At 36.3% G+C, this 12,808-nt stretch overlaps 1 protein-coding gene across 2 annotated transcripts in view; it reads right to left on the bottom strand.

Annotated features, from left to right (window-relative positions):
• Nucleotides 1-12,808, bottom strand: part of LOC150108711 (uncharacterized) — a 374,396-nt gene that overhangs the window by 73,622 nt on the left and 287,966 nt on the right. For both annotated transcript variants that reach the window (XR_016548148.1, XR_016548147.1), the window contains exon 8: nt 11,086-11,212. The gene's annotated coding sequence lies outside the window, so the exon portion shown is untranslated. The remainder of the gene's footprint in view (nt 1-11,085; nt 11,213-12,808) is intronic.

Below are 12,808 nucleotides of genomic sequence, written 5' to 3'. Positions count from 1 at the left end.
TTTGGCCAGGTTGAGCTGATCAATGCCAAAAACTCCTCTCCCTTAATTCTGATACTTCTGGCATTTGTGTACATGCATATCAACATCCCCTTGGACCCACAATTACTGTAATTATTGTGTAATATCATTACCAACCGATTTGATTAAAAATGATCATGCAACTGCATTGCATAAGCATTTTTCTGTATACACATGCACATATATACCAGATGCAATCATGATGGTAATGATTGATATTCTTCCACTTAATATTCAGTGCATGACAAAAATCACATTGTCGGCACAAGGCTTTATTTTAATTAGATAGTCAGATTCCCCTGATCCATTGCTAGTTCAGAGTCAGCTATTAGTACAGTTTGTGCAGTATCTATCATACTTTGCTTTGAACTCATTCACAGTCATGGCACCCACAACAGACTCTGGCAACCTATTCCATTCATTCACCACTCTTTAAGCATAAAACCTAGTTCTAACACCCTTGCTAACTACACTCTTACTCAGTTTTCAAGGATGTCCCCTAGTTCTCCTACCACCAGACCTGTTCTGAAAAATTTTCTCAATATTAATCTTTATTATAATATCTATGATTATTTTCTAGTCTAACTCTGCTCTAACTCTAATGTAAAATGTGAATAGACTGGTAAAACATTTCTGACTTTTCAGAAAATCATGTTGTCTTCTATAAAAGTTCAAAGTATTATTTGTCTGCCTCTGAATGCAATATCACTCTAATATCTTAATAACTACTCCAGAGATACAGATTGGTCTATAAATAGCTGCATCATTTCTAGCCCCTTCTATGTATAGTGGAATGATTTTGTCTTCCTTCCACTTATCAGAAATCATGTTCATATTTGAGATTCAAGCAACCAGGTGTGGCTAATTCTCTAGTACATTCCTATAACATATGCTGAGATCTCATCCAGATCCACTGATGTGTTTGAAAGGTTTGCATCAAGTTTTTGTAATATTTTTAACACCTCTATCATTTCACTAAGATCCATCCATATACCCCTTTTTATTTGAGAACTTCACATGTTAGCAACTTCTTAGGTCACACAGTTTAATTATTTGGGTTGCATAATACCATATTTAAAAGACAAAGACATAAATGAATAAATAAATTTCAGACAAATCTACAGAACAATTAGAAAGATACTGAATAAAAAACAAATCTCCAACTTAAATTTTATAAAGTAATAGCTCGCACTCTACTTAAAAAGTATGATCAAAGTAAAATACAGGCAGCAGAAAAGAGATTTGGGGGGGATGGAAGCAATGGTGAACTACCCTATAAATATCTCACCAGGAATACTTTGTGGGCAAGCCTACAAAGTCACCTAGGGTCGGAAACGACTGAAAGGAAAAACCTGGACCAGGACCAAAGGATACACAAAATTGGACCATATAAAAAATACCCAATGTATATAAGATTTTGAAACACTTAAATGCAGATACCAAAGAAAACATAAAATTAAACACTGAATTGAAATTAGAAGAATTTCTAAATTACTACACAGAACTGTGGACAGACAAATATTTTAAAAAAGACAACTGGCAAACAATTAAGGAAAAGGAAATAACTGAAGAAGAATTAGAAATCAGCCTGAAAGAAACAAGAAACGGAAAATCACCTGGAGAAGATAAGCTAGGTTCAGAACTATATAAATACGCAGGAACAAGATTCAAAGAAAGACTCTTATTATTTTTAAATAAAATTTACTCAACTGGTATCCCCCCCCCCCCAATAGAATGGAAAAAAGCAATTGTGATTCCTATCTTTAAAAAAGGTAATAGAGATGACCCTAAAAACTATAGAGGTATCAGTATACTAAATTCCTGTTACAAAATATATAGCAGAATCTTAAATAGCAAACTAATGAAATATTCCAAAAACTTTATTTTAGAAGTACAGAATGGATTTAGAAAAGGACGATCACGTATAGACCCGGCCTTTTGCCTAAAATTAATAATAGAGAAAAGAAGAGAATACAATTTAGAAACACATATTGCATTTATTGACTTTGAAAAAGCATTTGACAAAGTTAAAAGAAACATATTATTTAACATATTAAAATAAAGACAAATATCAAATAATATCCTAAAAGCTATCATATACAGAGAGAAAATCCAAGGGGACGGGGATGTCCCCTCTCAGCAACTCTTTTTAATATCTACTTAAATGAAATAATAATAAAATGAAATAAAAATTTACATCAAGGAATTAAACTTTCTCCTACAGTAAATTTAAGCACTCTCCTCTTTGCCGACGACCAAATAATAATTACAAATTCTGAAGATAACTTACAGAAAGCTATTTTAGATGAAAATGAGACATCCAAAGATTATGGTATGATAATATCAACAGAAAAATCAAAAACTATGGCCTTTAAAGGACAAGATCCAGCAAGAACTAAAATAGTAACAGATAACAAGATATTAGAACAGGTGAATTCATTTAACTACACATATGAAAAATATATAAACTTAAAAATTGCAAAATATTTAAAAATAACAGGTGTAATTAACTCTATATTTAAACCAAGCTTAGTTCAAAAACAAACCAGACTAAAAGTATACAATACGTTAGCCCTACCAGTCTTAATGTATGGAAGCCAAATCTGGACAATAAAACAAAAAGACAAAGATTAACAACAGCAGAAATGAAGTTTATGAGAAAAACTGCAAAGTATACCATATTTGATCACAAAAGAAATTATGAAAGAATTAAACCAAGAACCAGTAATAGAAAAAATTCAAAATCTAAACATAAATGGATGGAACATGTTCAAAGAATGAAAACAGAAAGATTACCAAAAGAAGCCTTAAAATATAAGGCATTAGGAAAAGACAACCAGGACGTCCTCTTAAACGATTCAACGATGACTTCTAAGTCCGGAACAGGCCATGCTAGGCCTAAATCTTTGATATGCATGATGATGCTGCTGATGAAAAAATGACATTAGAAGAGAGCTAGGTATTTACAATTTAAATGAAAAGATAAAGGAGTGTAGTGAAAAATCAAAAGAGAATTTATAGGATGGAAAGACATCAGATATCAAAAGAAGTTTATAAATATAGACAAATGAGAGAAAGAGGAAAACCAGCTGAAAGATGGAAGGACCAATGAAGCTGGAACAAGAAAATGTGTAATCATTGATAGAGAAGCGTTTAATTAAAGAAAATTAGAAAACAGCAGGTTGAGTCTAGTGTTTTAAAAAGCATGAATGGGAAATGAATAGTGTCAGACATCAAAAAATGAGAGAACACTAAATCTTAAGATTCACAAGCAAGAAATATATAAAAGTCAATTTTAAAAATTAAGTTCTTTGGCTATTTTTTTGAGTATTTAGTTTCATGAATTTTGTTCACTTTTAGTCCTAAGTAATTCATGTTCTTTGTAGTTTTTATTTACATAGTGCATATTACTATGCGATTGCAGGCATAAACGCTGCAAAATCTAAGTCATGTAACTGTTCACACAAGCTTTGTAAATATTTATTTCTTGTTTTTAACAATAAAACTTATGCAATCTTGGTGTCCGTTTTTACTTCGAAGGGGATCATACAATCTGATATTAACTTATACTTTTATATTCTTATGATATCATATGGTACATATATAATGATATGCTAACAGGTTCTACATCACATAATTTTTTTCAAAAAGTTTATCAAGTTGAAATTGTATTTTAAATTAAGGAAATTAAATTGCATCCTTCATTCCACATTTACAGCTAAATAAGGGCAATTACAATATTTCAACTGTTTTATACATATGCTGTTTGGAAAGAAGTCAACACCATATTGTGAGGAATAAACAGCCACAGCACTCACCTTATGAAAGGGGATCTTACAACCTATCACTGCAATGACTACAGCTATCCTGCAGGGCATACTTTCCACAAGCGTACAATACAATAGTGACCAATGGAAATTTTGGACCATTCTAACTGCAGGCACATAATGAGATTTTGGAATGTTATTATTATTATTATTTGGGGCGCTTAAGGGTCAAAGCTGTATAACTGAAAGGAGACCTCCACATAGCCTTTAAAGGAATGCGGAAAACCGACCAGGGCTTCTGACCTAATGTCCAATCCTCACTTCTCGTGGTGCACCCTGTTGGGTATCTACTTGGATACTGAACGAACGAGGATGGGCTGGCAATTTGGGATTTAGCCGACCAAATTGTATTCTTATTCGTTAAACCAAAATAAAAAATGATGGTACAACATGACAAAATTTCATGCTGGCTGGGGCGTCGCCAGGTTAAACAAGGCCCCCGTTGTTTTCGCCAGGGAACCAGGGCGAACAGCGAAAAGTCAGCTACTGGAACAAATCTGAAAACAAACCCCAACTCAACATCACCAGAGTTAAAGATCGGTACTATCAACGTAAGAAGCCTGAATGGCAAAGAAATGGAGCTAGCTGAGGAATTAGATAAGTACCAGATCGACATAATAGGGGTGACTGAAACAAAAAAGACAAAAACTGGTGAGATCTTTCTCAGCAATAAATACAAAATGTTATATTCAGGCAATGACAATCAAGGAAATGAAGGAGTAGCCATAGTATTCAACACAAAATACGAGGCTAATCTTCTTGAATGGCAGTCAGTCAGTCTTAAGTAGAGTAATGTGGGCAAATATGAGAATGGGGAACTGGACAATGAGACTTATTTGTGCCTATGGTCCCACAGAAGGTTCTACTAAGGTAGAAGTGGAGGAATTTTTTGAGGCTTTAGAATAAAGCAACTGACACAATGAAAAAGGAAAAGTTGGTCCTTGTTGGGGATCTAAATAGCAGAGTAGGAAATGATTGTGAGAAATACAAAAATATGGGAAAATATGGAGAAAAGAGGAAAGCTAATAATAATGGCAAATATCTGTTGGATTTCTGCTCAGGACATGGACTGGTTATTACTAACATTATGTTCCAACATAAAAATGTGCACAAATTCACATGGAGAGAAGAGGCAAGGAATAAGAAAAGTCTCATTGACTATGTTATTGTTGATAGTGATGTTTTCTCTCTGGTGCAGGACACCAGAGTATACAGAGGATTTGAAATTGGAAGTGATCACCATTTAGCCTTGAGCAGGATAAAATTGAATTTCATATTGAAAAGAATAACATGCAAGAAAGTTTTTAAGCGAATTAAAGTTGAGCAGCTCTCAGATGTGAACTGTAGACTAAAAACACAAAGATTATTGAAGAAAGAATGAAAGAGTTTGAGAACAGGAATCAAACCTTGGAGATTCGGTGGCAAACCTAGAAGAAAGCCCTGATCGATTCAGCTAGAGAGGCATGTGGTGAAGTTGTCTGCAAGGATAGAAAAATTAGAACTCCATGGTGGACACAGGAAATTAAAGAGACAGTGAAGGAAAAGAAGAAAGCATATCAAAAGTTCTTGGCAAATAAGTCAACTTGCGCTCTTAGAGAATACAGAGACAAATGCAAGAATGCTAAGCACTGTTTAAAACTAGCTAAACAAAAGTCATGGGAGGACTTTGTCAAGAATATAGAAAATGAATATCAAGAAGGTGCCAAAATATTCTAGAGGTTGTTGAAGAAGTTTAGGAATTGCGAAAACAGTGCTGTAAAAGAAGTTAGAGATGATAAAGGTGACATGAAAACTGGAGAAAAAGATATCTTTGAAGTATGGAGTAATTACTTTGAAAAACTGCTAAATGAAACAAGTAGTGATGACAGCACAGTGGTAAAAAACACTAACCAGGCATGCAGTCAGGAATACATATCCATACTTGAAGTAGAAAAAGCCATCAAAGGCTTGAAATGTGGAAAGGCAGCAGGAGTAGATGATATTCGACCAGAAATACTGAAGTATGGTAGTATAAGAGTCTTACAGTGGCTGCACTGCATAGTTCGGAAAGCCTGGACAGAGGGACGAATTCCCGATGATTGGAGTAGGGCTCTCATAGTACCCATATATAAAAAGGGAAATAAAACTGAATGTGAGAATTACAGAGGTATTTCCCTACTGAGTGTTCCTGGCAAGATCTATCCGAGTATACTTGAGAAACAGATGAGATGAATTGTGGAAGAAAAGCTGGGTGAAGAACAAGCTGGATTCAGGCCAAATAGAGGCTATCAGGATCAGATCTTCACTTTACGACAAATAGTCGAGAAAGCATGGAATATATAACACAGATCTGTATTTAAGTTTTGTCGATTTGGAAAAGGCATATGACGAGAGAAGCTATGCAATACGCTACAGTTATATGAGGCATTATATACGGTGTCTATGGGGCATTATATCAAGCAATTCTTAGTCTTTATGAGTTGTAAGTCGGCAGTTAGAATTGAAGGAAGTACAGGAAGATGGTTTAATGTTAAATTTGGTGTGAGACAAGGATGTGCATTAACCCCTCTGTTATTCATTATCTATATGAATCACATTATGAAGGAAAGTGGTATCAAACATGATATCCAAATTGGGGATGTTAATGTCAGCTCTTTGCTTTATGCGGATGATGTTATAGTTCTAAATAAATCCGCTACAAGTCTGCAAGATTCTCTGACTATATTGAATAGCTGTTGTAATAGATATGGTATGAAGTTCAGCATTAAAAAGACAAGGACAATGAAAATAGGCAAAATCATTGAAAATATCAACTGCATTGTAAATGGAAAACTTATAGAACAAGTAAAACATATCAGCTACTTAGGCACTGTTTTTAGTGAAGATGGTAAATTAAATATGGAAATAGACAACAGAATCAACAAAGCTGGTATGGTAGGGAATCAACTGAATAAATTTATATGGAATAAGAGAGAAATTAGCCAAAACACTAAATTAGCTGTACACAAGACAGTGTTCAAACCAGTTTTAACTTACGGATCTGAGAGCTGTGTCAGAAGTAAAACACTTGACTAAAGACTAGAGACCACAGATATGAGAGTCCTGATAAACATTAGGGGCATGAACAGATGGCATCAACGGCAATATCATATTAAAAACAAGGATATTAGGAGAGAACTTGATATTGTCAGCATCCAGGAATGCATTAGCAGAGCTAATCTCAGGTGGTAGTCACTTAAGCAGAATGGGAGAAAAACGATTAGCAAAATAAGTGTTCTCCTCCAGGTTGACAGGAAAGAGACCCAGATATAAGTGGATTGATGCAGTACAAAGTGCCTTAGATGATAGAAATATATGATCTGATAATGTTAGAGTCTTGACTGATTTGAAGGAAAATTGTAGATAGGAAGTTAGTAATGATGTAAATTTTTCATGTAGTACTATCATATCCTGTACACCCATTGAGGGTATATATCAGGAATTTGATGATGATAAAACTGAATGTGAGAATTACAGAGATATTTCTCTACTGAGTGTTCCTGGTAAGATATATGCAAGTATATTTGAGAAACGGTTGAGAAGAATTGTGGAAGAGAAGCTTGGGAAGAATAAGCTGATTCAGGCCAAATAGAGGCAGTCAGGATCAGATTTTCACTTTACGACAGATAGTTGAGAAATCATGGAAATATATAAAATATGGTATGAAGGTCAGCAATAAAAAGACAAAGACAATGAAAATAGGCAGAATCATTGAAAATGTCAACTGTGTTGTGAATGGAGAACCTGTGGAACAAGTAAAACATTTCAGCTACTTAGGCACGATTTTTACTGAAGATGGTAAATTAAATATAGTAATAGACAACAGAATCAGCAAAGCTGGTATGGTGGGAAGTCAATTGAATAAATTCATATGGAATAAGAGAGAAATTAGTCGGAACACTAAATTAGCTGTATTCAAACAGTGTTCAAATCAGTTTTAACTTTTGGATCTGAAAGCTGGGTCAGAAGTAAGACACTTGACCAAAGACTAGAGACTGCTGATATGAGAGTCCTGAGAAAGATTATAGGCATGAACAGATGGCATCAATGGCAATATCATATTAAAAACGAGGATATTCGGAAAGAACTTGACATTGTCAGCATCCAGGAATGCGTTAGCAGAGCTAATCTCTGGTGGTATGGTCACTTAAACAGAATGGGCGAAGAAAGATTAGCAAAACAAGTGTTCTCTGCCAGGTTGGCAGCAAAACCACCCAGAGGAAGACCTGATAATGTTGGAGTCCTGACAAGTAACAGACTGATTTGGAGGAAAATTGTAGACAGGAAGTTAGTAATGATGTAAATTTTTCATGTAGTACTATCATATCCTGTACACCCCTTGAGGGTACATGGCAGGAATTTGATTATTATTATTATTACGGGCAACTCCAAGGAGTTCTTAGACTCATTGAGGGAGGCCCTAAACATCATATCCAAAAACCATGCAGTAATATGTTAAAGATACCAAGCAATTTTAAACCTGGTTTTACTCCATTTTTCCCAAGTAAGCAAACAGACAAAATGTCAAGTTTCCACCTGCAATTTATGCATGACTAGCTGATCCCACAGGTAGTGCAATACCAAGGCAACTCGTAAAGGTGGAGCAAGCTCTGATCACTAATCTTAATATTTACCCTTAATGCCAAAACACATCTCCAAGAATGGGATGTATGATGTTTTGTATTAAAGGCAAGGGGCCACTACCCAGATCGGTTTCGACCTTTATTGAGGTAGAATGGGAGTTCATGCCTTTCATCACTGGCCTCTTTAGATTTAAAAAAGAAGTTGTGCTGAGAGTCAGCTTGATAGTGAGAGAGGAGAAGAAAGATAGAGTGGATAGTAGTAAGTAGTTAAAAGAGGCTTCGGTCGATCCACCTGGCCTGACTTAAATGCCAGCACCAAGCAGATCTCCGATATTATCTCCCTCCATCTGTTCTCCGGCCAGCCACCTCTTCAGATGTCTGGCCGATGAAAGAAGTGAAAAAACAAATGCAGGAAGACACACATAAATTGAAAATCAAAAGAACTAGGACATACATAAACAAACAACAAAGGAGCTAGAACACGCATAAATAGAACAACAAAAGTCGGTGAATTAACAGAAAAGTACTACAAGAACGAGGAAAGAGCCTGGCCTGAGTGATGCAGCCCACAAGGAGCTGCACCGCCTCGCTGTAAGCCTTCGCTGCTCGGGTTCTCAGGTCTGCCTCCTCCTATGTGGATTAAGCGTGAACATACAGAAACAGAACCAAGAAACTTAGAAGGGGCTTTTTTTTTTAAGTCATATTTGCCCTGCTATCTCTTACCGCTTCCTCATAGTCTTTTACCACGTTTTCCATCACTGTGAGTACGTGTACTGACTCTTCATCATTAAGTTGCCATATTCTCTTCAAGCATTCATTCCATTCCGCTCGGTCGTACGTGACTTTCCTAAACTTGAGCCATATTCTAAGACTCTAGCTCACCTTCACATTGCAAAGCCACGTCTCCCTTTTCCTGTACAGCTGTGTGGACTTTGTTTTTTATCTCGGGTTTATTCCTAAGATAGAATAGGATTCGTTTTGTTACATTCGAATATTCATATCGGGGTTCTTTTCTTTTTACCGGTTTTGTAATGGCGTGAGAAGAACCGGTGTTTGTATCTACTGGTAAAGTTCTTTTTTCAAATTCCTTCATTATCCCTGGGTATCTCTTTTCCAGATCTACTACTCGTGTCAGCGACTTCAATGTGTCGCATAAGTGTTGTTTTTCCTCCTCTGTTAAGTCCAGGTGACCATCCAGTTGCTGGGGCTCGACCTTGGTTATATCCTTTACATAGAGTTCTCCCCATATGAGTCTATTGCTCCTTTTAAAGAGCAAGACAGTTGGCTCTCCTTTTGTGGTCATTATCTGAAATAGTTTTCCTGCCGTTTTTGGAGATCCCTTAAAGTTCTTCAAAATGACAGAGCCGTTTGGAGTATTGCTTTTAACAAAGTCTGTTCCTTCCTTAGTTTCTGGATTGTTTCCTTGCTCTCTGTCTTCTTCTTCTGAAGAGGTTTCTTCCTCATTTTCTGTGTTGTTTCGCGATATTAACTCATTTCCTTCCTCATCTGAACTTGAGGCTTCTAATTGCTTTCAGTGTCCTGTTCATTTCTCCTTCTTCTTCCGGCGTGATGGGTCGTTCAGTTGTACTGGTGTTGATTTCCATTTCCTCTGTTTCTGTGCTGTCATTGTTGCCTTCCGATTTCTTAGTGTTCTGTTTCTTTTTCTTCCTAATTCTCCCTTCTGCGTTCCTCCCAGTTATTGCCCGATTTCCTAATGTAGTCATTGCGGTAGCTGGCAGTTGGAGGGCTGGAAACTTCTGGTTCAGTTGTTTGTGGTTCGTTTACTGTTTGGCCGGTAGCTCGAGAGGCCTGTGTTGTGAGCTTAGGAATGGCTACTGCCGCAGGTGTTATGGCGCCTCCTGATCTTTCTGCAAGGGTCCTATTAGGACAAATGTCTATTTTATGGGATGTGTTCCCACATTTACGGCATGGTGACTCACATTGATTCAATGTGTGTTCTGTCGATAAGCAGTTGCGGCATGTGTTGTTTTTTGGTCAGTGAGCACTAAGGTGACCCAAAGCGGTGCACCGTAAACATTGTTTTCTTACGCCTGGATAATTGACTATTACTCTTGCTGAGCCTAAAAAAATCAAGTTGGGGACCTCGGTTTTCATCTCGATTGAAATGCTCAATTCCCCTGATTTCCACTCTGGGATATCCGCGTCTTGTCTGATTGTTACGTTTTGGATAGTCCCCCACTTGGAGAAAATGGTTTTAATGATTTCCTCCCCTTTCTCTAGATATTCGAGTGGAAACCTGTCAATTTTTACGGATTTTAAAATACTCCCGACTAGGAAGGGTAGGTATTTTTTTCCTTCACATTCTACGCCTTTTAGGAGCGTTTCTCTTGTTTCTATGTTGTTTGTTACTATTTGGAATCTACCCCCCCCCCCGTAAGGGGTAAGCCCGTAAATACTTTCTGCTTTGACGACTTTGAGAAGAGCTCTCACAAACGTCGCTTTGTTGATGTTTGGGTCAATTTCGATCCCGAGAGTACGAACTCTTGGCAGGAATTTCGACATTGTTTAAAAGCAAATTTCAGTCCCCAAAAGGAAATACCCTAAAATGGACCTGCACCGATTGGAACGAGGCCGCAAAAAATAAAAACCAACAAAAGAAAAACTAGAAGGGTTCTTACCAAACAATACTGGAATAGGAGCTCTCTCTCAGGATCTGGTAACTGGCAACTGGAATCCAAAAGAAGACTGGAACATGGAGCTTTCTCTCAGGGCCGCTTTTTTGAGGTCTCATCAGTGGGAGCTAGGCTAGAAATACCAAAATTTAGTAATGCAGAGCTTGTAAGTATTTTACCAAAACAAGTTACCATAAGGTGTACCTTATTAAATAAAAATCTCAGGAGGAGATATAAATGTAGAAAGTATTTTTAACTTCGGTATAGTTATGTTAAAGATACCAAGCAATTTTAAACCTGGTTTTACTCCATTTTTCCTAAGTAAGCAAACAGACAAAATGTCAAGTTTGCGCCTGCAATTTATGCAAGACTAGTTGATCCCACAGGTAGTGCAAGACCAAGGCAACTCGTGGTAAAGGTGGAACAAGCTCTGATCACTAATCTTAATATTTACCCTTAATGCCAAAACACATCTCCAAGAAGGGGATGTATGATGTTTTGTATTAAAGGCAAGGGCCACTACCCAGACCGGTTTCGACCTTTATTGAGGTCTCGTCAGTGGGAGCCAGGCTAGAAATACCAAAATTTAGTAATGCAGAGCTTGTAAGTATTTTACCAAAACAAGTTACCATAAGATGTTATAACCTTATTAAATAAAAATCTCAGGAGTCTTGCACTACCTGTGGGATCAGCTAGTCTTGCATAAATTGCAGGCGCAAACTTGACATTTTGTCTGTTTGCTTACTTGGAAAAAATGGAGTAAAACCAGGTTTAAAATTGCTTGGTATCTTTAACATAACTATACCCAAGTTAAAAATACTTTCTACATTTATATCTCCTCCTGAGATTTTTATTTAATAGGGTTATAACACCTTATGGTAACTTGTTTTGGTAAAATACTTACAAGCTCTGCATTACTAAATCTTGGTATTTCTAGCCTGGCTCCCACTGATGAGACCTCAATAAAGGTCGAAACTGGTCTGGGTAGTGGCCCCTTGCCTTTAATACAAAACATCATACATCCCCTTCTTGGAGATGTGTTTTGGCATTAAGGGTAAATATTAAGATTAGTGATCAGAGCTTGCTCCACCTTTACCACGAGTTGCCTTGGTCTTGCACTACCTGTGGGATCAACTAGTCTTGCATAAATTGCAGGTGCAAACTTGACATTTTGTCTGTTTGCTTACTTGGGAAAAATGGAGTAAAACCAGGTTTAAAATTGCTTGGTATCTTTAACATAACTATACCCAAGTTAAAAATACTTTCTACATGCATTAATAGTTTCTAAAATAGAAATACTAATTAAATGAAGAAAGGAAGTAAATGAGATAAAGTAGAACAAGTATACAAAGTATATCTATGGCAAGAAGAATGCATTAGAATGCTATATCAACCATGATTAATAGATTACTTCAAAGAAGCCAAAATCAATGAAAATGTAGAAGAATAATGAGAATAAAAATAATTCATTAAGCAGCCTCTGAAGTACTTTGAAAGAAAAATAAAATATTAAAAAGAAAAACATTACAAATTTGGAACAAGATATATAAAACGCAATAAAAGAAAAACAAAGCATACAGATCATTCCATCAAAAACATACAAAGGAAACAGAAAAAATATAGCTAAAACCTTGTACAAAAAGCTCACCAAGATTCTTGAGACAGATTTATTAATGTTGTTGTTGTCAAGTCCATTGAAGAGCTTCTAGATATGACCTTGGATCTGTAG

The sequence above is a fragment of the Typopeltis vanoorti genome, chromosome 3 (genome assembly GCF_054136105.1).
Source record: "Typopeltis vanoorti isolate ZY-2024b chromosome 3, IOZ_Tvanoo_1.0, whole genome shotgun sequence".
NCBI classification, from domain to species: domain Eukaryota; kingdom Metazoa; phylum Arthropoda; class Arachnida; order Uropygi; family Thelyphonidae; genus Typopeltis; species Typopeltis vanoorti.
Note: the sequence above shows the minus strand (reverse complement) of the source record. Positions and strands in the feature narration are given on the sequence as shown.